At 48.6% G+C, this 23,668-nt stretch overlaps 2 long non-coding RNA genes across 2 annotated transcripts; both read left to right on the plus strand.

Annotated features, from left to right (window-relative positions):
• The first annotated feature begins 10,473 nt into the window (after positions 1–10,473).
• On the plus strand, positions 10,474–18,976 carry LOC131423645 (uncharacterized). The gene is made up of 3 exons (XR_009225478.1): positions 10,474–10,825; positions 16,093–18,085; positions 18,523–18,976. It is a non-coding gene; the product is annotated as an uncharacterized LOC131423645 (long non-coding RNA).
• Positions 18,977–19,002: 26 nt separating this feature from the next.
• On the plus strand, positions 19,003–23,143 carry LOC124083354 (uncharacterized). The gene is made up of 3 exons (XR_006848706.2): positions 19,003–20,681; positions 21,611–21,758; positions 22,105–23,143. It is a non-coding gene; the product is annotated as an uncharacterized LOC124083354 (long non-coding RNA).
• The last annotated feature ends 525 nt before the right edge of the window (positions 23,144–23,668 follow it).

The following is a 23,668-nucleotide window of genomic DNA, read 5'->3' on the forward strand; positions in this document are numbered from 1 at the left end:
TCTCTCTCTCTCTCCACACACACACACACACACACACACACACACATTTTTACATGCTACTCTTCCTGCCCAGATTGTGTTTCTCACTTCCACCATCCCCACCACCACTGGAGGAGCTCTCAAGTCCGCTGGGTCACTTCCAGACCCCTCTTGAGACCCCATGCCCTCTCAATACCACCCTCCCACAGCACATACCTTCCTGAGTAATAAGTGCTTGTTCTCCTTTCTGCCTTACCTGCTGGATGTAAAGACTGCTTACAGCCCTCCCACCAGGCCTCCTTTCCCCAGCAATGCCTCTGGCAAAAGGAGAAGTTTCTCCTCTAGGTGGGAAACTAAAGACTGTATGAGATGCTCCCCTTAGACAACGTTCCAGACCAAAAGAAAGATTCAGTCAAGACCACAAAAGGTATTATTATTATTATTATTATTATTATTATTATTATTATCATCATAAACTATTTTTCTAGATTAGTCCTCAAAGTTGGATGAGATATTAACCACCCTAGAAATTATGCATAGTGTTTTGTATAGACAAAGCATTTTGGCATTCATCAATTAATTCGATAATTTACCTAATTAAATTTGAAACTGAACCTCAAGAGGAGGAAGACCAATTGGAAACTATCTCTCCAGGCAGATGTCCATGGGCTCAGCTCCTCCTTCCTGACCTTCCATAAAAAAAAAAAAAAATAAGGGCTGAGGGATGGAACTGGGCCAAGCACGGATCCCATGGGTTCCTCCTCCTCATTATGCAGTCCAGGCACGGTGCAGGCTCTCTCCAAAACTCCAGCCAACAGCCAGGAGAGCCTTCTCCCAGGGGCACCTTCATCAGAATCACAACGTGCTCGGGTCCAGTCAGAAATAAGCGAATCCACACCAAACAGGAAGCTCCTCTGGCCCCTTCTCTTGCAATACAAAGGGAGACAAAAGGCCTGTATCTGTAAACCAAGCTGCTGTTGCAATGTTTGCAGAACAGCTAAGAAGTGGTCGTAAGGGACTCTGTGTTTGTGCATATATTGAAATCCTAACCCCCATGTGACAATCTTAGGAGGCAGAGCCTCTTGGAGGGAAACAGTTGGAGTCCTCATAAAAGGGGTGAGCATCTTTACAAAAAGGACCCTAGAGGGCTCTCACCCTCTTCCCACCCTGTGAGGATATGAGGAGGAGATGGCAGTTGCAACTTGGAAGAGAACCCACTCCAGAGTCCAAATATATAAGAACCTTGGTTTGAGACTTTCCAGCCTCTGCAAATGTGAAAAATAAATTTCTGATGTATCCAAGTGACAGACCCAGAGCAGTTACTGTCTGCTGCTAAGGTTTTCACCACTGATACAAACAAAAGTGTCTTCATACTTTCTGTCTGACTACAGAAACCAAGATTGCATACAGGGGAAAACACAGAGGGAATTTTTCAGCTTGAAAATAACTTTGTAAATGGTAAAGAGCTTGTTATTTCAAAGAAGAATCTAAAATTTGAGTTTACATGACACATGTTGGAATATTTTCCCAACCACTCTCGCCTGGTTGGTTAGACACATGAAAGATTAAGAACAATTAAAAGAAGACAGTTAAAATAAACCAATAAATTTCTACCGTAATAGGTATTTTATTATCTCCATTTTCATGTGCCACTCAGGCTGTGACACTTTGGCAGAGCTGCCCTGTCCGTCTTGTCCAGGGGAACAGGGAAGATGGCCCTTTACAAAGCTCTGCTTGGGGAATTAATGCTCTCACTAACACAGTGCAGTTGGGCTCCTAGACTTATGTCTCCTCTATGCATCAGAAACAAGATCTTGCAGGTGAAATCTGTGAAGTTCTATGCTTCTCAGTGCAAAGAAAAATGGAGAGAACTTACCTGGTGTGTGTGACACCCCCACACACCCAGTGAAATGCTGGAAAATTTCATGGAATGCTGGCCCCAAAAGCATTCCAATGAGCCCCCCTTTACTTATCATGAATGTTGCTTTCATGTTCCATTAAGGAAGTCCTCCACCCCAAACGGTAACCAGCCTGGCTCTTCCACATTGCTCTTAGGAGAAGAGAAAGGTACAGATGTCCCAGGCTACAGTGACTCTCCTGGGAACCCAGGAAGACTTTGAAGCATTCTTACTAAAGAATGGCTAGCAATGGAACCTGATGGTGCTGTGGTTATTATATATCACACCCTATTAATAAAGCAATAATGATAATTTTCACATACTTTCTTACTTTATTTTTCACAGCGTGAATAGATATTTTTATCATCTCCATTTTCACACAGAATGAAGCTGAGGCACAATGACTTTTGCAAGATCACAGACATATCTGGTGATGTAGTTGAGATTCCTGATTGTTTGATGCCAGTCATGACAAAGTGAATCTCAGCTGCTCTGTGTGCATTGGGGTGCTTCTGTCTGCCAAAACAGAAACCCCAGCTAAAGTTCTGGAGGAGGGGCTGGGTGGATCCAGTCCTTCAATGATATGATCAAGGACTCCTGAACAAATCAAGTGTCTTCCCCTCCTTATTCCAAGATAATGCCATAGCTCCAGGCCTCAGCTCACCTGTAGTGCGTAAGTCTAGAGGCAGAAAAGGGATTCTCTCTGCCATGTTCCCTTTTTGCAAGCAAAGACAACTTCCCCTCGTGTTCCATTGGCCGTGATCCCATCACATTCTCCTGCCTCAACAGTCACTTGACAGGTTTTTATTAACTTACTCAAGATTCTGTTTCCCTTGGCTGCAAAAAGGCCCAGACCCTGCTGAAGAATGTGAATTCTCAGAGGAAAGTAAATAAAAATCCATCAAAAAAGAAAATGGAAAAAGCACCAGTATTGCCACCCAATGGTTGTCACTCCCACCAAAATGGTAAACCATTTATTTTGTTCTTTCTTTCTATTATTTTTGGTATTTTTGTTATTTGTTTATTTATTTACTTGGTACTGGGGATTTAATCCAGGGCTTTACCAATGAGCTACATCCCCAACAACCTTATTGATTGATTGATTGATTGATTGATTGATAGGTTCTCATTAAGTTGCTTAAGGGCCTCACTAAATTGTTGAGGCTGACCTTGAATTTGCAATCCTCCTGTCTCAGCCTCCCAAGTTGCCGGGATTCTATGCTTCACTGAGCCCAGCTTAGACTGTTTATTTTCTACAACATTTTGCTATCAAGTAAGGAAGGAAAGCATCTAATAATTATATCACCACAGCTGATAAGGAAGGTGAGTGAGTACAAATTCCAATTCAAACTTTAAATATATGTGGTGCTGGGTACCGAACACAGTGGGGGGGGGACTACACTGATGGAGAATGAAGAGAAGTGACTTTTAATGCTGGCCCCTCCACATACACAAACAAGCTAGGCAATCTCAACCTACCTAACCTTTATTCCATTTTTTTTACACTGAGCAACAGTGACTGTTTTACAGAATTTTTCCTTAATATCAAATGGCTTAAGAAATTATTATTTCTATGATATTGGATTCATTGTCCCATTGAATAAATGGGAAGATTTCCGGTTTTGAAGCATTTTGAGTGCTTCTCTTACTGGGTCTTCCCCACCCTTTCCTTTCTCGCCCCAGTTCTCAGACAAATCCAGGACCTGTGTTGAAGATCCTCCATTCCTGGTACTAGGCCTTAAATCAAGGACCAGGACAGCTGTCAGTCAACACCCAAGTCTGCATCTTCAGACTGCATCACATTGTTCACATATGCCCCCGTTATCAGTGTTTGCATTTTAAAAAGCTAAGTGATGAGGGAGAGGTGCCAAGGATCACAGTGACAGTGTGCCCTCCAAACAAAGCTAGAAGACCCAGAGAGAGCAGGAGGAGGGCTCATAGTGCTCTAGCCCTTTTGTTCCTTTGCAATTTAGGGGATTCTTCATTAAGCACCTTCACTCTCACAGGATTCTTGATTGTCTTTCTCCATTGCTCATCCCCTCGCTCTAAGCACATCCTTTGCACTGAAATTCATTCCCTGGTTTTGACTTGGCTCAGCCTCTCTTGCCTCTCCACTGCTAGATCCATCCACCAAGAGCCTACGTTTCCTGTTTTTTTTCCCCTTATCTACTATAATAATTCTTGTCATTAATTACGTTCATCGCTGTAATACAGGAAGTGTTAGCTGCTTGGCTGTGAGACAGCATCACAAAACCATGTACAATTGAATGGGAAGAGACATAAAGATCCTCTAGAGCCTTCTATCTCTGGGGGTTTCAAGATGGCAGAATAGAATACTCTGTGGCAAGAAAGCAGATAGGGAGATTCTCAGCAAGTGAGGTACTGGAAAACTTCAGTGACACTATAAGTCCACAGGATAGAAACTCTCAGATCCATACTGTTAGATGGGTAGACACACAAACAACATGTAAAAGCAAGGGAACAAACTGCCCCAAACAAAACAAGATACTCCAATATCAGAATCCATCAACACCACAGTGGAAGAAATGTCAGAGAAGGAATTTAGAATGTACATAGCTAAACTGATCTGCAAAGTAAAGGATGGTATTAGCAGTGAATTCAGAGAGAAAATATAGGAAGTGAAATATCACTTCAATAGAGATAGGGATTCTGGGGGGAAAAAAAACAAGCAGAAATCCTTGAAATGAAAGAGTCAATAAACCAAATTAAAAATTCAACTGAAAACATCACCAACAGATTAGATCACTTGGAAGACACAGTTTCAGTCAATGAAGAAAAATATGTAATCTTGAAAAAAAAGTTGACAGCAGAGAAAAGATATTAAAATACCATGAATAGAACTTCCAAGAAATATAGGATAACATGAAAAGACCAAATTTAAGATTTACTGGGATAGATGAAGGCTTGGAGATATAAACCAAAGAGTGCACAATCTTTTCAATAAAATAATATCAGAAAATTTCCCATCCTAAAGAATGAAATAGAAAATCAAACACAGGAAGCATACAGGACCCCAAATATACAAAATTACAACAGACCCACACCAAAGCACATTATTATGAAAAGGTCTAACATAATGAATTAGGGTAGCATTTTAAAGTCTGCCAGAGAAAAACAATAGGTCACATTGAGAGGTAAACCAATTCAGATCTCAGCTGATCTCTCAACCCAGACCCAATTTTTTTTTTTAAATAGAGCCTTACATTTCAAGGTGAGGTACAGAGACCAGTAGGACTGACATCACCTAATAGCTTATCAGAAATGCCAAATCTCAGTCACAGATCTCCCAAACAAGAATCCACATTTCAGCAAAATCCACAGGTGATTCATATGCTTTTTTTTTTTTTTTTTTGGTATGGTGCTGGGATGGAACCCAGGGCCTTGTGCATGCAAGGCAAGCACTCTGCCAACTGAGCTCTATCCCCAGTCCTCATATGCATTTTAAAGTTTGAGAACTGCTGATCCACACCTATACCTTTATTCCACAGAGAAGTTAAGTGACTTCTCTATGTTCTCAAGGTAAATGAGTGGTTGAGTGGACTAGATCCCAGATCTATTGATTACTCCACCTGCACATTACCTCTCAAATTGATTCACTTTTATCCTTAGCTGGCTATGCAGATTTCATTGCCATATAAGGTAGTCGGTGCTGGAAGAAAGGAAGGCAAGGTTTCAAATCCACTTCTTTTACCAACTACCACCTATTGTTCTTATAACACAGCGTCATATTTTTCTGCACATATTTTTCTTCTCTGTGGTTTCTTGATTTAATTAAAACCAGTGGCCCCCAGGTAATGACATGAAAAGAGTTGCCTTTGTATCTTTCCATTCTCCTCCTCCATTCCCTTCTCCTCCTCCCTCAGTACACCCTCAACCAATTATCAACTAGTCTCTTTGTTATTTTATTTAGAATTCCTATATCTGAATTTATAAATGAAAACAGTCTTTTGTTTTACTTTAGTTCTTGGCTAAAATCTTGAGATTAAAATTATGGTTGCTTTATAAAATGAATTGATAATTGATTTTTTAACTGTGGACCTCCTAAGTGAGGGATATGGAGAGTTATAATCTATGATCCATCCTTATTTTGAACATTTTTACAAAATTAACCAATTTGCAGGGTCATAACTTCTTAAGATCAAAAGCAGAAAAATGTTTTCTTAGATAAAATATACTGCCATATTGCAACCTTTCGGATTTCTGGTGCCTCTTGAGCAGATGGGAGCAAAGAAAGGAGGGAGAAAAGGTAAAATACTCCCTGAGACCTCTCATTCCATCCCCTCAGGCCCCCATCCTGAGCACACAGTTCCCCATGTCTGCAGTGTGTGTGGCCCTCTCCCCATCACCTCCACCCATGAGACCTCCACCCATATAACATTTTCTCTACTTCTTTATCTTGTACCAAACAGCTAAAGAAACCTAACCTAAGAGCCCTGGAATCCACTGCAGTGCTTCTTGGGATTTTCCATTTCAGTGTCCTAAAGTAGAGGGAGGATTTGGACAGCTCATGGTCACACTCAAGGCCATCTGACAAGGCCACATGAGAATTTTTATGGGTGACTCCGAGGCCCTGATCAGGAAAGATGTGGTCATGACTCATGTTTCTGCAGCAAGTGTTAAGAGGAAGAATACAGCCCACCACTTATTAGCAAGTGTCCCTTACGCCCTTGTCCTGACACAGTCTTTCCCAGTTTAAAACTATTTCCTAGCCCCAGAAACAGCCTAGAAATCACTCGCTCCCTCTGCCTCAGTTTACTTTGAGAAGTCTTCCCTATGGAAAGCAGCTAAAGAATATACCGAGTGTCAAGATTCTTAAAACTTACTGCTCAAAGACAAGTGTTTCGCTAGTTGGATTACTAGGTCAAGTAGGTAATTACTCTGTAATATGGCCTGGAGACTTTGGTAAGCAAGAAGTCCGCCTACCAGGAACCTTCACTCACCCTAACCTGAAATTCTGCTGCTCAGACACTGATGAAAGTCTCCTCTTTCTCTCTCTGTGTTGCAAGGAGGGACAGGACACAGGAAATGCACCTGAATCCAGGTACCCCACAGTCGGCCAGGACTCACCTTGCTGTGAACTTTTCACTATGCCCAGCACTGGATAGAGGGTCCAAGCTGAGTGCTGGGGGCTCTGGGAGGTGGGTGGTGAGGGGAGAGTGGCAGCCACAGAGAGAGAATCTCAAACCTGGAAAAGATGCCTCCCCCAGGGAGAACCCATGACACGGCTTCGCCTCTCAGGCCCCTCGCTCCAGGAGGTACTTCCCTTGGAGGTTTCTCCTCTCCTCTTTCTTCTTACCCAGCAGCCTTCCTCTAGTTAGTGGAGGGTGAGTTGGAGAAGACACAGAACAGAGGTGGAGAGAATGGCGCGGACATCATCATGGTGGTTAAGAGAGAGGTGACGGGGACCCAAACCGAGGAGTGGCTGTGGGAACTAAAGAAGAGGTGACAGTGGGACTGAGGTTCATGGAGGCAAAACAGCCCACGTTGGTGGTAGATTACATGAGGAGAGGGGAGGGAAGAAGGGCATTCAGGATGGCCCTCGAGTGTCTCACTTCAGTGATTCATAAATGATGGGCCAAGCCCAGCTGAAGAAGACAGAAGGGAGGGGGTTTGGTAGGGGAGACAATGTGTTCAGCTCAGCCATGTAAGGTTGAGGGGGCTGAGTGGCAGCCTGATGCAAATTTTTAGCAAGTCATTCAACCAAAGAATCTGACTATCCAGCAAAAATTAGCAAGGTGGGGACGATTTAAACCATAAAAGTGGATGCACTGACTCAGAAGGAATATACAGATGGATAACGGGTAGAACTGAGCCAAGGGTGTGACCGTGGGGAACAGCAAAACGTAAGATACAAGAAGGCAGCGGGTGTCCATCACAGGAAACCTATAAAATCATTCTAAAGATAAGGACAACCAGGAGAATGTGGTTGCGGCGTGAAAGCTAAACTACTAAACATATGCAATCACTGGCATCAAAAGCGGATGATACAAGATCTTAAATGATACAAGATCTTAAACACCTTATCAGATATGGTGTTTCAGAAAGCACTGGTGACTCCAACTTGCCCATTTTAATGGAATCGGGGAATCAGAAGCCAAATTGAGTGAGTTGAAAAGAAACAAGAAGAAGTAGGAGTGAAAAAAAATGAGCACCCCTCAAGAGTTAGCATGATAGAGATGAGAGAGGTTCACTGAGAACAGGAAGAAGATGCAAACTCAAGGGAACTTAAATTTAACACTGGAGAAACTTGAGTAAGTAGGAGACTTAGAGAAGAAAAGGTAGGGGCTGGGGCTGGGGCTCAGTGGTAGAGATCACCTAGCACGTGCGAGGCGCTGGGTTCGATCCTCAGCACTACATTAAATATAAATAAATAAAATAAAGGCATTAAAATATATAAAGAAAGGGTAGAAGAGATAGGAGAAAAGAGGGGTAGATGATGTAATAAAGCCCAGAAGAGGTGAAAAGCAACAGAATTAAGATGGGTGAAGGAATTAACCTTGCAAAGAGGGAAATATCTCAGAGTCTGAACAAGGGTTGCAACAGTTACCCTTCAAATGTCACATCTGAAAGGCTTTTGCTTACGAGCAACATAAAATGCAAGCCCAAAGAAGCCCCAACAATAAGGACACACCATCTTACAAGTCGGGAAGTCCAAGAGGGGGAAGGACACAGTAGGGCTGGCTAATTCCATGGCTTACCAATGTCACCTAGGACCTGGGCTCTTCCCACAATTTCTGCACTGCCATCCTCAACACATCGTCTACTGCCATCACAGTCACAAGAGCACTGCAGTAACTCCAGTCGACACAGAGAACAGCATCCAAACCAGCCATAAAGAGCTCTTCTGTGGGCTCCATGTTGTCAAGGAGAAAAACCTTTCCTGGAGTTCCTCAACTAAGCCAAATCCAATACCAGAAACTCTCCACAGCCTAAGCCAGGAGCTCACAAGGAAATGGGGCAGTCACGAGTGGGCAACTAAGGGGCACGAGCGAGCTGGGCTAACTGTGGTACACCACTAGGGTAGCCACTGGCTTCCCTGAAGAGCATGGCCTCCAGACACCCCAACTAGAGTTCTGTTTCAAGGAAGAGCAGGAGGGTAAGCAACCAAAAGTGTTTGCCACAGTGGGGTAAATGTGTGGAAGTTAATATTAAGGGGTAGAAATTATGCTTTTTTTGATTTTCTTGATTGTCCATTGAGAGTGAAGGATTGGAGGTTGGGTATGAGGTTTGAGGACGTGGATATGAAGTGAAAGTCATTAAAGGAAGAGCCAACCAAGACGGAAGGTTGGGAGAAATAGCAGGGGACCAGCTAGAGGCGAGGCCATAAAATTCTCACACGCCAACCCTCGTGACCACGTTTATTTCCCCGTGATAGTCTCCTACTCGGGTGCAGGAACAGAGAAGAGAAAGAAGACTCGCACCACTGAGTCTAGCTCAGGGTTTCACCACACGCTCTGCCTGACGCAGAGAAGAACCAAAGATGCTTGTGAAGGAGTGGTTTGGGTCTCTATAGAACTCCTGGGGTCCAGACGACGCAGAGAAAAACAGGACTCACAAAGGTGCGGATAAAATGTGAGGAAATGGAGAGACCAAGAGTCAGAAAATGTCTGAGGCCAAAGTAGAACGAGAGAAATAACATGAGGACGGGTGGGACACTGTGATCACAAGGCAGGACGCAGGAGGAGCCACCAAAGCAGAGGTGGACAAAGAGGGGAAAAATGACAGCTTTGAAGGATCAATACCCAGGAGTCGGGAGACAGGGTTGTTGGATCGACTGTCTGAAAAATATCAAAATTTCGTAGAATTTGTCTGAATGAGCGAGGGTAATGGCTGACATTAAGGATCCCAAAATCATCAATGAAAGAAGGAAATTAACCAAGAAATAGGCAGATGTCAGTAACCAAGAGGAAAAGAAAAAGACATGATGTAAGTAGGTGGAATGACTTAGAAGGGAAGAGCTTCTCCCTGAAGACCGAGAGTGCCGATCCGGAGCAGAGCGGGGGTCGGGAGAAGCTCTTCTCCAGACAGGTGCTGCGAGAGTTGGAAGGTCTGCCTCCAAGGATGAGGACCGCAGGGAGGATGAGGCCGAGAGAGAGGCAGGTCTTGGCTTAAAGAGAGGGTTGTGGTCTTCTGAAGCCTCTTTGGGGACACCGAGGAGTGTGTGTTGACCATAGAAGGAGGGCCTTGGGTCACTAACAACCCCCAGAGAATCGCCTGGCTCAAGCTTAGTATGTGCTTCAATAAGTCCTCCATCTACCGAGGGAGGATTTCAATGTGACCATGACTTCCACACTTGATAAAACATTAACAGTATCATTACTAATGCAAGGAAAGCTTCTTATGCCAGAGTAAATAAAAAATAAAGGTGTGAGTTTAGATATGAGACAATGTGACTCTGAGCAGGAATTTCTGTTCCGCTAAGCTGGCTCCTGCTCACCCACACGTCTACATTTGCATTTCTGGTTTCTTTTCTCATTATGGTCACTGTTTACTTGAGAGATGATAGAATCCCAGCTCAGGGTGGAGTACAATTAGCATATAAACAAGACTTTAAAAGAACTGGAACAGAGGAGGACTTTACTGCCTGCTAATCCCTGGAGATTTGACCCCAAAATAATGATAGTGCCCGTGAGCAAGCTCCAGCCATCCCTAAAAATGCCCCTGCCTTACCTTGAGGGACCTCAGGTGTGTCACCATTTAACTTGGCTGCAAGTTGACACCTGTCTTTCATTTGGTTTGAATACTCTGATTAAAGATTTAGCGTGTGCCTAGCACTAGCAGGAAATGTGGTACCCTGAGTAAGGCTTATGGTCTTCACTTCAGGCCTTACTCAAACCCGGGTCTGCATGCCTGTCACCAAGTGGAGCTTTGTTTGCCTTGGCAAGTTAAGGGAACTCTGAAGGCAATAGCAGAAGTCACTATTTAAGGTCAGTCAGCGGAGAGCCAATCTCTTTATGTGCAGATGCAGAATGTCCCTGCCTCTGCCAGTCCCCTGGGGCCAGCCTCACCCACTAGAGTAGTCTGAGCCCTGCCTGGCACACTAAGCTGGAGAAATCGGGTGCTTTCCCAGTGGGTCTAGGTGGGCTCAAATATTCCCCCAATTCCTGCTGTTCCATTTCTTACCTCCTCTTTCCATCTTCCTCCTGAGTTGCCCTCTCCCCTCTCCCCCTCCCACTGAAAGTCAAACATGGCCCCTTCTCCTTAGGCCTCCACACGTGTTTGCACGTATGTGTGCGTGCTTTCTGTCCTCTGCACAAACACCACTAGAAACCTCAGAAGGCAGCCAAGAAATACCTTGTAATAGGAAGAATCACGGCAAAGCAAGCCACTTGATCTCTCGCTTCCCTCTCCACAAATTTGAGAAGCAGCCTCGTGCATTCATTTACTCATTCACGAAGCATCTGCTGGGCCTGGCACTGCCGAAGGCCCAGTGGTTCCACCACGGCAAGGGCAGACGTGGCCCCGCTCCAAGGAACTTCAAGTGCAATGGCAGGAAGACAGACAACATGGAAAGAACGTTCAACAAAGTATAAGGGGGAAAATAGAAGGAATTATGAAGAAAACTGAAGTGCTCTCCAGGGACAGAGCAGGATGGGGAGGGAGACGGCAGCGTCTATTTCTAAAGTCCCCTCTAAAAAAGTGACTTTTGAACAAAGACTTGAGTGAACTGAGGAGGTGGACCATGTGGAGACCTGGAGGAAGAGGGAGAACGCGTGTAAAGGTCCTGGGGAAGAGACGGGCATGGCTACTTAAGGAAGGCCAGGAGGGGCAGTGTGGCCAGAGTGACACGGGGAAGGTGAGGTAGCAGAGATTTACAGGGGCCACCTGGTGGAGGGCCACAGACTGCGTTCCAGCCTGCTGTCAGAAGGCCGCGGAAGGCGCCATCAAAGGAAGGTGTGGGAGCAGAGCTAGGAAGAGTTAGGAAGAGTTAGGCAGAGTTAGGAAGGCTGTTGCAATTGTCCAGAGGGGACAGATAGTGGCCGGAGCCGGGTGGAGAAGCGATAAGGCATGGCATGTATTTTGAAAGTAAAATCCCTTTATTGCATACATAGAATTATTATTCAGATAAAGTCTTCAGCTCTGGGACTTTTTAAACTTATCAGTTTAAAAGCTGAGCTGGGGACTTCCTCAGTGCCCTGGGAGTCGACGTCTGGCTTCCAACACTGTCAAGTCCAGTGAGGCCCGAAGCACTGGGACAGCGCTGGGCGAGGGTGCAAGGGTTTTACCTGTCAAAAGATATCTCCATGAGGCAATGCCCACGGCCGCCGCAACCTCTCTGCCTGGGAGGACGGATCAGGGAACTTCTCGGCCAGTCATGTGGTCTCTGAGGTGTTGTCCTTGTCACCATTTGGGAGGACCTCTTAGATTTCTGACCTGTCCTTGAGGAGCAATGTAATTAAGCTTTTTGAAGCCTGGTACCTGATATGCAGAGCTGGCTTCTAGGGAAGAGGAACCACAGTCCACTGAGCACGGAACCAGGACCTTCCAGGAAGGAAGTAACTGAGACTCCTACGTGGTTTTTCCAGATTTAAAATTAGGAAAACGGGAGCATCCCTGACCAGAATTTGTGGCCAGGAATATATTCCAAAGTCCCCCAAAATAGAAAGGGCAAAAGGACACCCTGCCAGGGGCACAGGGTCCTCACTGGGGCTGAGGTTGGCAGGGGTCAGTTCTGGGACAGGGTGTGGTAAGGCAGCCAGAGCCTGGCCGTGCAGCCTCCAGGACTCAGTTCACGCCCTGGGAACGATGCTGCAGGGTGAGACGGTGGAGGAAGACAGCGGGAGCCCTGGAGCCCAGCCCTGCGCTCCTCAGTGGCAGTGACACACCTAGAAGTCACGGCGGGAGGGCGAGGGGCCCTCAACAGTGACACCATGTGGCAGCCACAAGAACAAGCGGCGCCGGACCCATCAGACCCTACTTGTCCCCCCCTGTGTTCGAGAGCAAGTCAGCTCCCTTGGACTGAGTGACCCCTACTGTTAAGGTAAGGGCCTCAGGTGGGATCCTGGACTTCCTGCCAGCACAGACAGACGGGGACCCTCGTGATTCACTGATGAAAGGAGAAGCAGCATATCTTTGGTGGTGGCCGTGTACACGGTCTGGTATGTGGCGTGACATTCATATGATAAGTAGCATGTTTACCTTACACATGTGGAGAGGGCATATGGCCTCATGGTCTTGAGACTCTGGCACCGGTGACCTTTACTGGTAGGACAGTGATTGTTTTTATTTGTCCTTTTAATTGTATGAATTTTCAAGTATTCTGCTCTGCCTTTTCAACAAAGAAATGGTAGATTAAACATTAAAGAAAAGAATATTTAGCCTATACCCCTCACCCTGCCACGTACCAGGAACCTAATAACCAGCAATGAATTCCATATATTTTGTGGCCCCCAGGATGGCCACAGGGGGTGAGCCCTAGGCCAGTGAGCAGCCAAACCCGCAGGCCCTCAGCAGGAACTGGACAGGTGTCCTTTCAGCTGAAGTGAGCTTCCCCACCCCAGAACAGGGCGAGTGACAGAAAGGACCCTCCCCAGCCCTGTCCTGATCTGGGCTCCCTCTACACTTCAGGTGGCACTGATGAGGCGGCCACCCAGGGACACCGGGGGATTTCCCACCGAGGCCCTCACGCGAACTGTGCAGAGGGTTTCACTTCAGCTTCAGGCAGCAACCACACAACAGCAGAGACCCTCTCTACAGGGCCTGCGCGCCACGCCTGTCCCCTTGGGATGGGCTCACGTGGCAGAAGCTGAAGGCTGCCCACCACACCCTGTCCCAGGACTGACCCACCCTGCAGAGGAGAGCTATGACTCTTTGCCTTCAACAAATCTCCAGTCCAGAGGGGATCCAGAGGCAGAAGTGCTTCTGATACAAGTGGAAGATGCCAAGTATTAAAATACAGATGGGCTTCCTCCCACTCCAGCCAGAATGCCCGCTTCAGCCCACACCAGGCTCTGCCTCTCACACGAGTCTCTCTCAACCACTTGCACCCCCTTTGCAGTCTTCATCCAGCTTGTCCCAAGACTCCTGCACCCGCCTCTGACCACCTTTCTGTCCATTCTTCGTGCATTATTGAAATGACTTTCAGAAATCACGTTGTTTCCCCTTCCTGGAAAACAATCAGCCGCACCACGTTCTGTGCACAGTCTTCATTCCTTCATGTGACATGCAGTGCCCCTCCCAAGGGAGCCATAATCTGTCCTTCCCTGTTGCGTTCTCTTTCTAAATTATTTTTTCTTCCTTCCTTCCAGCACTCAGAAAGCCCTACAGCCAGCCCTACCCACTCTGCATATGTGCTCGCTTTCTCTCTCTCTCTCTCTCCCCCCCCCCACTCTAACAAGCCAGACTTATCAACATTCCTCAAAGACAACACACAGCCTGGAACATTCTTTTTCTTAATATCTGATTGTCAAAATTCTATTCACTTTCATGGCCTTTAAGCTGAACCTTGAAAAGGAACTAGAATGGAGCCCTCTTCAGACTCCACGCCGGAAGCACTTTGCGTGCATCCTCCTGAATGCACTCATCCCATTAGCCTTTGCCACCGTCAACCTCAACCTTGAGCTCCCAGGAAACAAATGTCACATGTCCTTCCCCTGTGTGTCCTCCACAACGTGGAACGCTGCGCGCACCAGACACTGTTGCTCACTGAATCAAGAAGCAACTCATTTATCTTGTTTTCAATACAAAAGCATCATGGCTGGGAGAATGGTCCACAGCTTCCAGATAACTGTGGAGCATTAATTGATCCAAGGATTGATATCCTGATATAAATCTTTATAATTTAATTTTGCTCAGAGAATATACTTATATTTATGTCTCCCTCCCTCCTTCCTTCTCTCTCTCTCTCTCTCTCTCTCTCTCTCTCTCTCTCTCTCTCCACACTCACACACACACACATTTTTTCATCATCATAACAAATACCTAGACATGTTAACTTATAGAGAAAAGAGGCTTATTTAGCTAATGGGTTTGGAGGCTGACAATCCAAATGGCATTATGGAGGTTCTGACAAGTGTGACCCCTTAGCCTCACTTCGTGGTGGGCTGCACAGTAGTTGCCCCTTATCTGCGGGGCACAGATATCAAGGCCCCCAGTGGATGTCCAGTGGAAACTGAGACTAGTACTGAACCCAGCCTATACCACGCTTTCTCACACACATACACACCCACGATAAGGTGTAATTCATGATTAGTCACAATAAGAAATTAACAATAATTGGTTAAACAATAGAACGATTATAACAACACATTACAATAAGAGTCATTTAAATGTGTGGCTTCTTTATCCCTGGGACCTCCTATTTAATACCTTCAGGCTGTGGTAGACTGTGGGTGGGCGACTGAAACCAGGGAAAGAAAACCCGCAGAGAAGCGGGGACAACTGCATATGTCCTGTGTGTCCCCTTGGTCCTGTTGCCCTCGTCCTGTGGTCCTCGGCAAGCCAAAAACCTACAGCACTCCTGCGAGTGTCAAGGCCTGTCCCCGGGGGTGCTGCAGCATGGTAGCTCGTGTAGGAACACAATCTCTGGTGTTTCTTTCACTTGGAGGGACATCCTTTAGTGGGACACCCTTCATCTTCCCCAACCCTGCTATGGTTTGGACTTGGTTTGTCCCCAAGAGCCCATTGTTAGAGGCTTGGGCCTCAGCATGTCACTGTTTGGGTGGCAGACCTCTAAGAGGGCACAGTGGGAGGACTAGGTCCATTGAGGGAAGACCCTCAGACAGGGTGGTGGCACCCAAGTTTCTGACTTCCTGTCCCATCATTGCCATCCACCATGAAATGATGCAGCTAAGGGGGAGCCCTTTCCAGAGTCTCCATGATGCCATTTGGGTTGTTGGCCTCTAAAAATGTGAGCTGAATAAAACTCTTTTTTATAAGTTGACCTGCCTCAGGCATTTGGTTATAGTATGAAAAGCTGACCAATGTAGCCCTCACTCACTTGGTTGGTGAGTTAGATAGAAGAACCAGATAGAGTCACCCAGTCCCTTCTTCCTCCTCTTGTTCCCTTCTGCCTTTTAGTCTTATCTGGAAAAGCGAGCATCTGTGTTGCATCAGAAGAGGCAAGTACTCAACTCTGGGCTCGGCTAATAAGACCATTTGTTTTCCATTGTAAGTTGCATCTTCTAACTTAGCCTCTAGCAATAATAAAGGTAATATTTTTCTCTCTCTCTTTACTGCTTTGTTTACTGCTCAGAACTGTGAGCCGGGAAGAGGCCCCAGGCCTTGCCCGCATCGCGACTTCACAGCGTCTGAAATACACCGGTCTCAGGAAGAACACGCAGTGAGCCTTGGAAAAGTAAGACCCTGGGAGATGGAGCCAACGTGGCCTTGATGTTGCCAAACGCAATCCCTCTTGGCCCAGAGGAGGGTCACTGCACTCGCTTCCACCTCGTGGGAGGTTACGAAGAGCTAAAAACAAGAGGAGTCGGGTGTGGTGGCTACCCCTGGGATCCAGCAACTCGGAGCCTCAGAATCACAAGTTTGAGGCCCGCCTGGGCCACTTACTGAGATTCTGTCTCAAAACAAAAAAACAGAAAGGGCTTGGCAGGCCCCTGGGTCCCAGCCCCGTGTCGGCAGTGGAAAGAAGAATGTGTGGCCTTTCTGTCCTGTGCCCAGCACGCAAATGCCGGCTGCAGTCCTGTGGCTCCGTCATCCCGCTGACGTGGGACCCGAGAAGCCCACCCACCGGGCTCCGGCCAGGGGTCTCCAGGAGGCCTCAGAGCCATCTCCTGGGAGGGCTGTTGGGATCAGCCTCCGCCATCACCCCCAGATCACCCCCAGGCAGTGGGTGTCCACACGTGTGAGGGGACCTGCCACCCAGCCCTGTGGTGGCTGAAGCCGAGACGCTCCGTCTGCCGTCTGGGAGCTCACAAGGAGTGGGAGGCTCCTCTGTCTCCTGGGCTGGGGGCCAGGCCTGGGCACGATGGCCACTGCTCCATGCCCAAGGTCTGAGGCCTGTTTCCAGGCTGGTTTGCCCTGCTGACCTCCTGCTCCCATGGGGTGAGGAGCCTCCAGGGCCCCCAGACCCTGCTGAGCTCGCTGGATGGTTTCCAGGGGTGCCCAGAAATGTGGAATCCCTGCTGTGGATTGAAAATAGTGACCCGCACGGCCAGGGCAGTCACTGGGGGCTCTCAGCTAAGAGGGCCTCCAATTTCACATGCGCTCCCAGCCAGCCCACTCCCAAACTGACCAGAGCCCCTCCCCTCCTCCCCTCTGTCCCTCCGTCTCTGTCTGTCCACCTTTCTCTCCCTCTTTCCTTCCCTCCCTCCCTCCTTTGCTCATCCTAGCAGAGGCAGTGGGATGAGAGCGGAGGCATACAGAGGGAGGCCCCAGCAACAACCAGCCCACGAACAGTTTTCCTCCTTTCCTTAAGCAGATATTTTGTATCCTCCCAATCCTCAGAGACTGTCGGGAGCTTTGTTTCTACCCTGTATTTCTGTGTACTTATCTCCCCTGGGAAGAAAGGGAACATTCCAGGCTTCCCTCATAGGCAGTCACAACTTCTACAGGTGAGGCCAGGAGGAGGAAGAGCAAGTGAGATGGCCGGTGCATCTGCAGCTGCCAGTGAGAAGCTGCTCCCCACGTGGCTACAGGAATCCTACCTCAGGCTTCTGCCTCCCACTCATGGAAAAATTCTCTGCACCAAAGTCTCCTCTTGTCTGCCAGCTTGAGCCAGCTGTTTTCTTCCTCCTCAGGGAGGAGAATGCTCTAGGGAGGGGAGCAGAGGGAGAAGACAGGGAAGAAGGATGTTGAGAACCTGAAAAGGGTCAAGAAGGGTTTTGTTCACTTCCAAAAAAGGACGGAGCCTGCAGAGCCTAGGAGTCCCCTCCACAGGCCGGAAGTGCAGAGGACACAGCCAAGGGAGGCTGTGAACCTGGCACTGGTCGTCCCTGACCTGGCCACAGAGACCTGACAGTCGCCCTCACAGGTGGCAAGTGCTGTGGCTGCAGATTCCCAGGGAACAAGGACGAACTCGCACCAGGAGACACATCTGGGGGACGCTGCCTGGGGTGAGCTGGGAAGGGCCCCAGGAGCCAAGTGGGACCCCAGGACCTGGAGACTTGATGTGAGGTCCGGATTCCGCCTTCTCCCAACGCCCTTCCCAGCTGTCTTCCCCACCTCCACAAACATGAAATGTTACATAATAGAAGTAATCGGAGCCAGGATGAGTCCACTACCTGCGCCCGGTAAGGAATGCATCCTAACTTCATTTTCTTCTGTTATAATCCGACTCTGAGAGCCGCTCCCTCCGGTCCTGTGGGAAGTCTAACCCAGAGTCACCGCAGCCTCTCCTCTGCGGTGGCACCAAGGGCACTGGCAATGCTCAGGCCGCCCAGAATACTGGGCGAGGCCCTGCAGCCTTGTGTCTGCCACACGATCCCCAGATCCTGACCTCTGAGATCTGCACCTCGGATGGGGACCGCGAGCCCCAGTCACCTGGAGAGTGGGCATCTGCCCTCTAGGTGCCCTGTCCCCTCCCAAACTCCTGGCAACGCCCCCCACATGATCAAGGAAAGGGGGAGCAGGGGTTTCTACCCTTTGAGGGACTCTGAGCACTGAGAAAAGGAATCTCCCCGCACCTGCCTCTCCCCCACGGTCCCCTCCTCTCCCCGTCCTTCTCCAGGACACCAGCACTGGGCCTGCCATGAGCTGAGGGCCGTGACCCCAAACTGGACAACGCTGTGGACACGTGATTCATTTGACCAACCCAGACTTTTAAATAAGTCGCCACGTTGGGAGGTGATACTTGGAACACGGATCCTGGTTTCTCTACAAAAAAATATATATATATATGGAAAACGAGGCTCTTTGGGTGGAATCTGAGCCGTCCATTCACTCAGCAAATATTTACTGAGCACTTCTGTGCCAGGTCGAAACCCTGGAGGCCCCGGAGCTGTAGGTCCATAGAGAGACAAGGTCCCTTTTTGCATGAAACTCACATTCATTCATTTTACGTGGGACAGACAGAGGCTGTCACGCCTGGGAGGCCGGGGAGAGGCTTGGCCACATGGAAACCACCGTCATAAACAGAGCAATGAACAAGGTCCTGCTGGATGGTGACAGGAACAAGAAGGAGACCAGAGGACGGACGCTGGGGGAGGGGGAAGGGGGAGCTATGCAGATGGGGAGCTCAGCTCACGGAGCGTCTCCCTGGAGGCACTGAGACCTGGGTGACAGGAGAGTCCAGGGCGTGAGGATCCAGGGGAAGGTCTAGCAGGCAGAAGTGTCAGAAGCCACAGGATAGTGGACTCCTGGGGATAATGGCCAAAAGGCCAGGGAACCACGTGGCTGACTTCAGAGTTGGGGTTGGGGCTTGAATTCAAGGGAAGGGACACTCCGAGGGGATGCTCCTGCAGAGAAGTGTGACCCAGCAGGCGGGCGCTGAGAGAGAGGGACCAGCCAGGGACTGTCCCCCGCATGCCAGGCAGTGGACTTCGGAGCACGCAGCTGGCCTGTAGCACTCGGCTCCCTGTTCTGGGCTACGACCCTCTCCTGGCTGCATTAGGTCCTAAGCAAAACACATCAAGTACCTGTCGCCCTGAATTAGCTGTTGGAGGGGAGAGAAGTCCAGGCTGAGGTCTCGTTTGGGGAACTAGACCAAATCCAGCTCCGGGGAAGCAGTTCTCTGGACTCGAGGTGGCAGGACAATGAGGTGGGGTCCAGCCTGATAGAGGAGGTCCAGGTGACAAGTGGAATCTGTGCCCCGCTACACCGGGACCTTCAGAAACCCCCATAGAAAGGGGCAGGATTCCTAAGACACGCAGAGGGGCTCAGAGCCCCACGCTGGACAGCAAGGCTGGCGACCACGGTGGACAGCCAGGGAAGGAGGGGCGGAGCAGGAGGGAGGCGGCCGCAGAGCTGGATCATTAAACAAAAGACAAAGGCTTCCTTCAGGAGCTTCCTTTGCTAAGTTGTTTCAAAGCTGTGATAATCAAGTTCCTGACAACATTTCCTGGCAGGGACTGCTGTCCCCTCTTCCACTTGGCTGCACTGTCTTCCTGCAGCACCAGGAAGGAAGGTCCTCGGGTGACCAAGCCCACTCAGGGGACTCACAGAGTCTCTCCGGTGCAGAGCCAAGGGTGGGATTCAAGTGACGGGCGGGAGAGCTCAGCTCAGGGACAGCCCTGGAGACGCGGGTGGAGACAGAAAGGGCAGGTGACTCTCCAAAGCCCTGTGGTGGCCTGTCCATTCCCTCGACAGTCACGATTCCAGCTCCAGACTCCTGCTCTCCTGGAGGTTGTGTTCTGGGAGGTGATGGCAGATAGTAAATAATAAAACATAACAGAGTCATTCATAGGCTGTGGTAGAAGATGAATGCTTTAGAAAGATGATACACAACAAGCAAAGATCAGGAGTATGGGGAAGAGGGCCAGTTGCAATTTTAACAGACAATTAGAAGAAGGTGACCTCTGAGTATAAATTGAAAGAGGTGAAGGAGGAGAAGAATTTGGGCAAAGGGAACAGCGAGTGCAAAGGCCCCGAGGTGAGAGTGTGCCTCAGTGTTCCAGGAACAGCAAGGTGGCCAGAGTGTCTGAGGCCACCTAAGGATGCTCAGAACAGAGCTGAGGATGAGGAGAGTAGGCACCAGGGGCCACATCCCTCAGGGTCTCGTAAACATTGCCAGGACTTGTCATCTGTCTGTCAGCAGGCTCTACACCGCAGGACCCGTACATTCCATCTCTGCCCTCACAGCCTGGATATCACCAGCACCCAGTAAATGCCTGCCGGGTGAGTCACCGCAGGTGAAATGCACACAGCTCCTGGCCGGGCAGGCGTGTCCAGGTGAGGCCTCCGCACAGGACGGCGTTTCCCTCCCACACTTCCATGCCCCCTACAGCCCTGAGAGTCACCTGATGAAATAGGAGACTTGGTGTGATCACCACTCAAGGGAGTGTCCTGCAGGGAGACGGGCAGGTGCCCAGGAGCCTGTCAGCCTGTTCCTCGGGGAAGAGCTGGGGTGCAGGTCGGTGTGACCGACTTACCCTCGGGCCCTGCACTGACTCCACTTCTGTGGCCCCTACCAGGCCCTCCCCACCCAGCACCCTCCCTGCCCCGCCCACCGTGTCCACTGAGAGCAGCAACGTGAGTGAGGCCTAACCAAGGGAGGCGGCCACTCCTTCTGTGTCCCAAGAAGATTCTAACTTTGCCCCAGGGCCAACCCTGATGGCGGCTCCCTGTCCCCTCCTCCCTGCCCCACATTCCTGAGAGTGATGCGGGCACAGGCTGGCTCAGAACAGAATACTCCCCCTTTTTAAAGAATATTTTTGATTTATTTTTAACTGATACATAAGAATCCCACATATTACCAGGGTGCCGTGTGGTGTGTGAATACATGTGGGCCTTGTGAACCGTTCAGACAGGTGCAACACCATCTTCTCAGACGCCCTCACCTTCCCATGGGAAGGGCACCCACACCCCTCTCTGGGAGCTTTTAGAAGTACACAGGACATTGTTGTGATCAGCAGTCGGAACCAGGGCTCCTGCGCCCCTCTTCTCCGTCCCTCCACCCACCCTGCTGACAGGACCTTCTCTACAAGAAGAAAAGCGGAACCGAACCTCCGGGCCCCGGGGCCTCCCACCCGGGGCCTCCACAGGGCTAAATAGGAACTTTGCAAAAGTGAAACTTTACAAAGGCTTTTTAAGTGAGGAGACCCCACCAAGTGTTTATTGGACTCTCTGAACCACATGACCCTCCTCCTCCCTGTTTTAAGGTGCACTGGCACTGCCCGCAGGCACCCCTTCCTCGGGCAGCAAGACCAAAGAGGGCCAGCACCTGCCACCTGCAAGAAGACCAAGGGCCAGGGAGCCCAGAGACAAAGGACCAGGAACAGGGAAGAGAGAAGGAAAGGGCTGGGAAAGGTAACTGCTCCCGACAAACGTCACCCAAGGGCGGTGGGGTTCACTCTGCTTCTTCAAATATACATCTGTTTGGCTCAAATCCCCTTTTTATGTCCTAGAAAAAAAACCTAATGCCTGCCTTGAGACTTCTGAAAATTGCAAGAGAACCTATATTTTCTTCTCACCTCTGGCTCCAATTTCCTGCCCTCGCTGAATTCTTATTCTCTGCTCTCCATAATTCTGCACCTTCTTCACCCAGCTCTCTCCTCCAGCCCCAAAGCAATCATTTTACAAGCATTGCACGTTAGCAGAATTTTTATTGATGGTTTGTAGGTCACGAGAGACGGGTTACATTCTCTCCCCACAGGCAAGAGACCTGGCGCCCAGCACTAGCTGTTCCGTCTCTTGAATGTTCTCCAGGGATTTCTCACTGGCTGAGCCTCCGCGTGCAACACAGGGCTCCTGTCTCCCTCTCCCCAGGAATCCTCCCTCACAGCATGATGCCCCGTCCCCTATGGGCACATCTGAGGCCCATCTAGGTGTGCAAAGGAATGAAAATCCTTTGGCTCCTTTGGGAACCCAGCTGTCAAAGACAGCTGCTCTAAATGGTGGGCCTTCTCCCTCCTGTCACCCACGTTGCTCTGTCTTCTAGTTCATTAGAAAGCAGAGAAAGTCTCTCATTGTCCCTTCCTCACTCATTCCCTGACCCATGCCATTCTGCGTGCTGTGGTCCTTTGGGCTGTAAGCCACCAGTTACACCTGTCAAGGATCTCGAGTTCAAAGCCAGCCTCAGCAATGATGAGGTGCTTAGCAGCTCAATGAGATCCTGCCTCTAAATAAAATACAAAATAGGGCTGGGGATGTGGCTCAGTGGTTGAGTGTCCCTGAGTTCAATCCCTGGTACCAAAAACAAAAAGAAAAAGAAAAAGCACCAATAGGATGAATTTCCTTACCTCAATCTACCCCTCTAAACAGCCTCGGGACCCCTGCATCTTATAAGTAGTCCCAGATGTTACTCCCAAGTAACTCCTACAAGTGCCCCTGCCACCAAGCGGTCTAACCAAGAAGGTTTAGCATGGGGTCATGGAAGCCCCCGGGAGCTAGGCACAACCACAAGCTCTCTGTGTGTGCATCTCTGTGCTCCTGCTGAGGTGAGGGCACATAGATCCAAAAAAATATTTTCAGCCCTCTCCAATCCCCTGCCCCTGAAAAGGTTTTAACCCTGTCAGGTCACTGCACAGGACCATGCTGAGCCCTGTATGGACATCACAGCCCACGGTGGCCAGGCAGCCCATCACTGTTTAATTGGCAATTGGAGAAATCATTGTGGAAAGATCTAAATTTTCAAGAATATCTGCTCTGGGAGTTGTGAAAAATCTACAGGAGTTAAGAGCAGCAAAAATAAAATCAACATCTTTTTGTTGTTGTTGCTTTTTTGATAGAGACACCGTTTTTAAAAATGTGATTCAATAAGCTAATGCCTAAGAGCTAATGCCTTTACACAGGCATCGACAAAGTAATTCTGAAGCTGAGACTCTGGCTTTATAATTTTAAAATATTAACCATAAAAGCAAGATGAATCAGATACATAGATTTATTGTATCCATTGGAGAAGGACTTAGCTCACATAAAACAATTGCGACAAATGAACCCGAAGTTAAGGATGGATGGAAGCCCAGAGCCAATTAAAACTAAATGGGAAAGAGATTTAAGTCTGAAAATTGAAGATAAGGGTTGGCAATTATCCCGTCATCTAACCAAACACACAACTGCTGCTGTGGAAGACTTGATGTATTTTTAATTATCATATCAAGCATTTGACTCTTGTTAGAAAAATGAAATTGACCATAAAAAAAAATTCAGCACTTTCCCCAATAATTCAGAGGGAGAAACACTCCTCTCTGCCCACACAGTGTCTCCATGCAGAGGTC

The sequence above is a fragment of the Marmota monax genome, unplaced genomic scaffold (assembly GCF_021218885.2).
Source record: "Marmota monax isolate L192 unplaced genomic scaffold, Marmota_monax_Labrador192_F-V1.1 WCK01_AAM20220418_F8-fsc00055, whole genome shotgun sequence".
NCBI classification, from domain to species: domain Eukaryota; kingdom Metazoa; phylum Chordata; class Mammalia; order Rodentia; family Sciuridae; genus Marmota; species Marmota monax.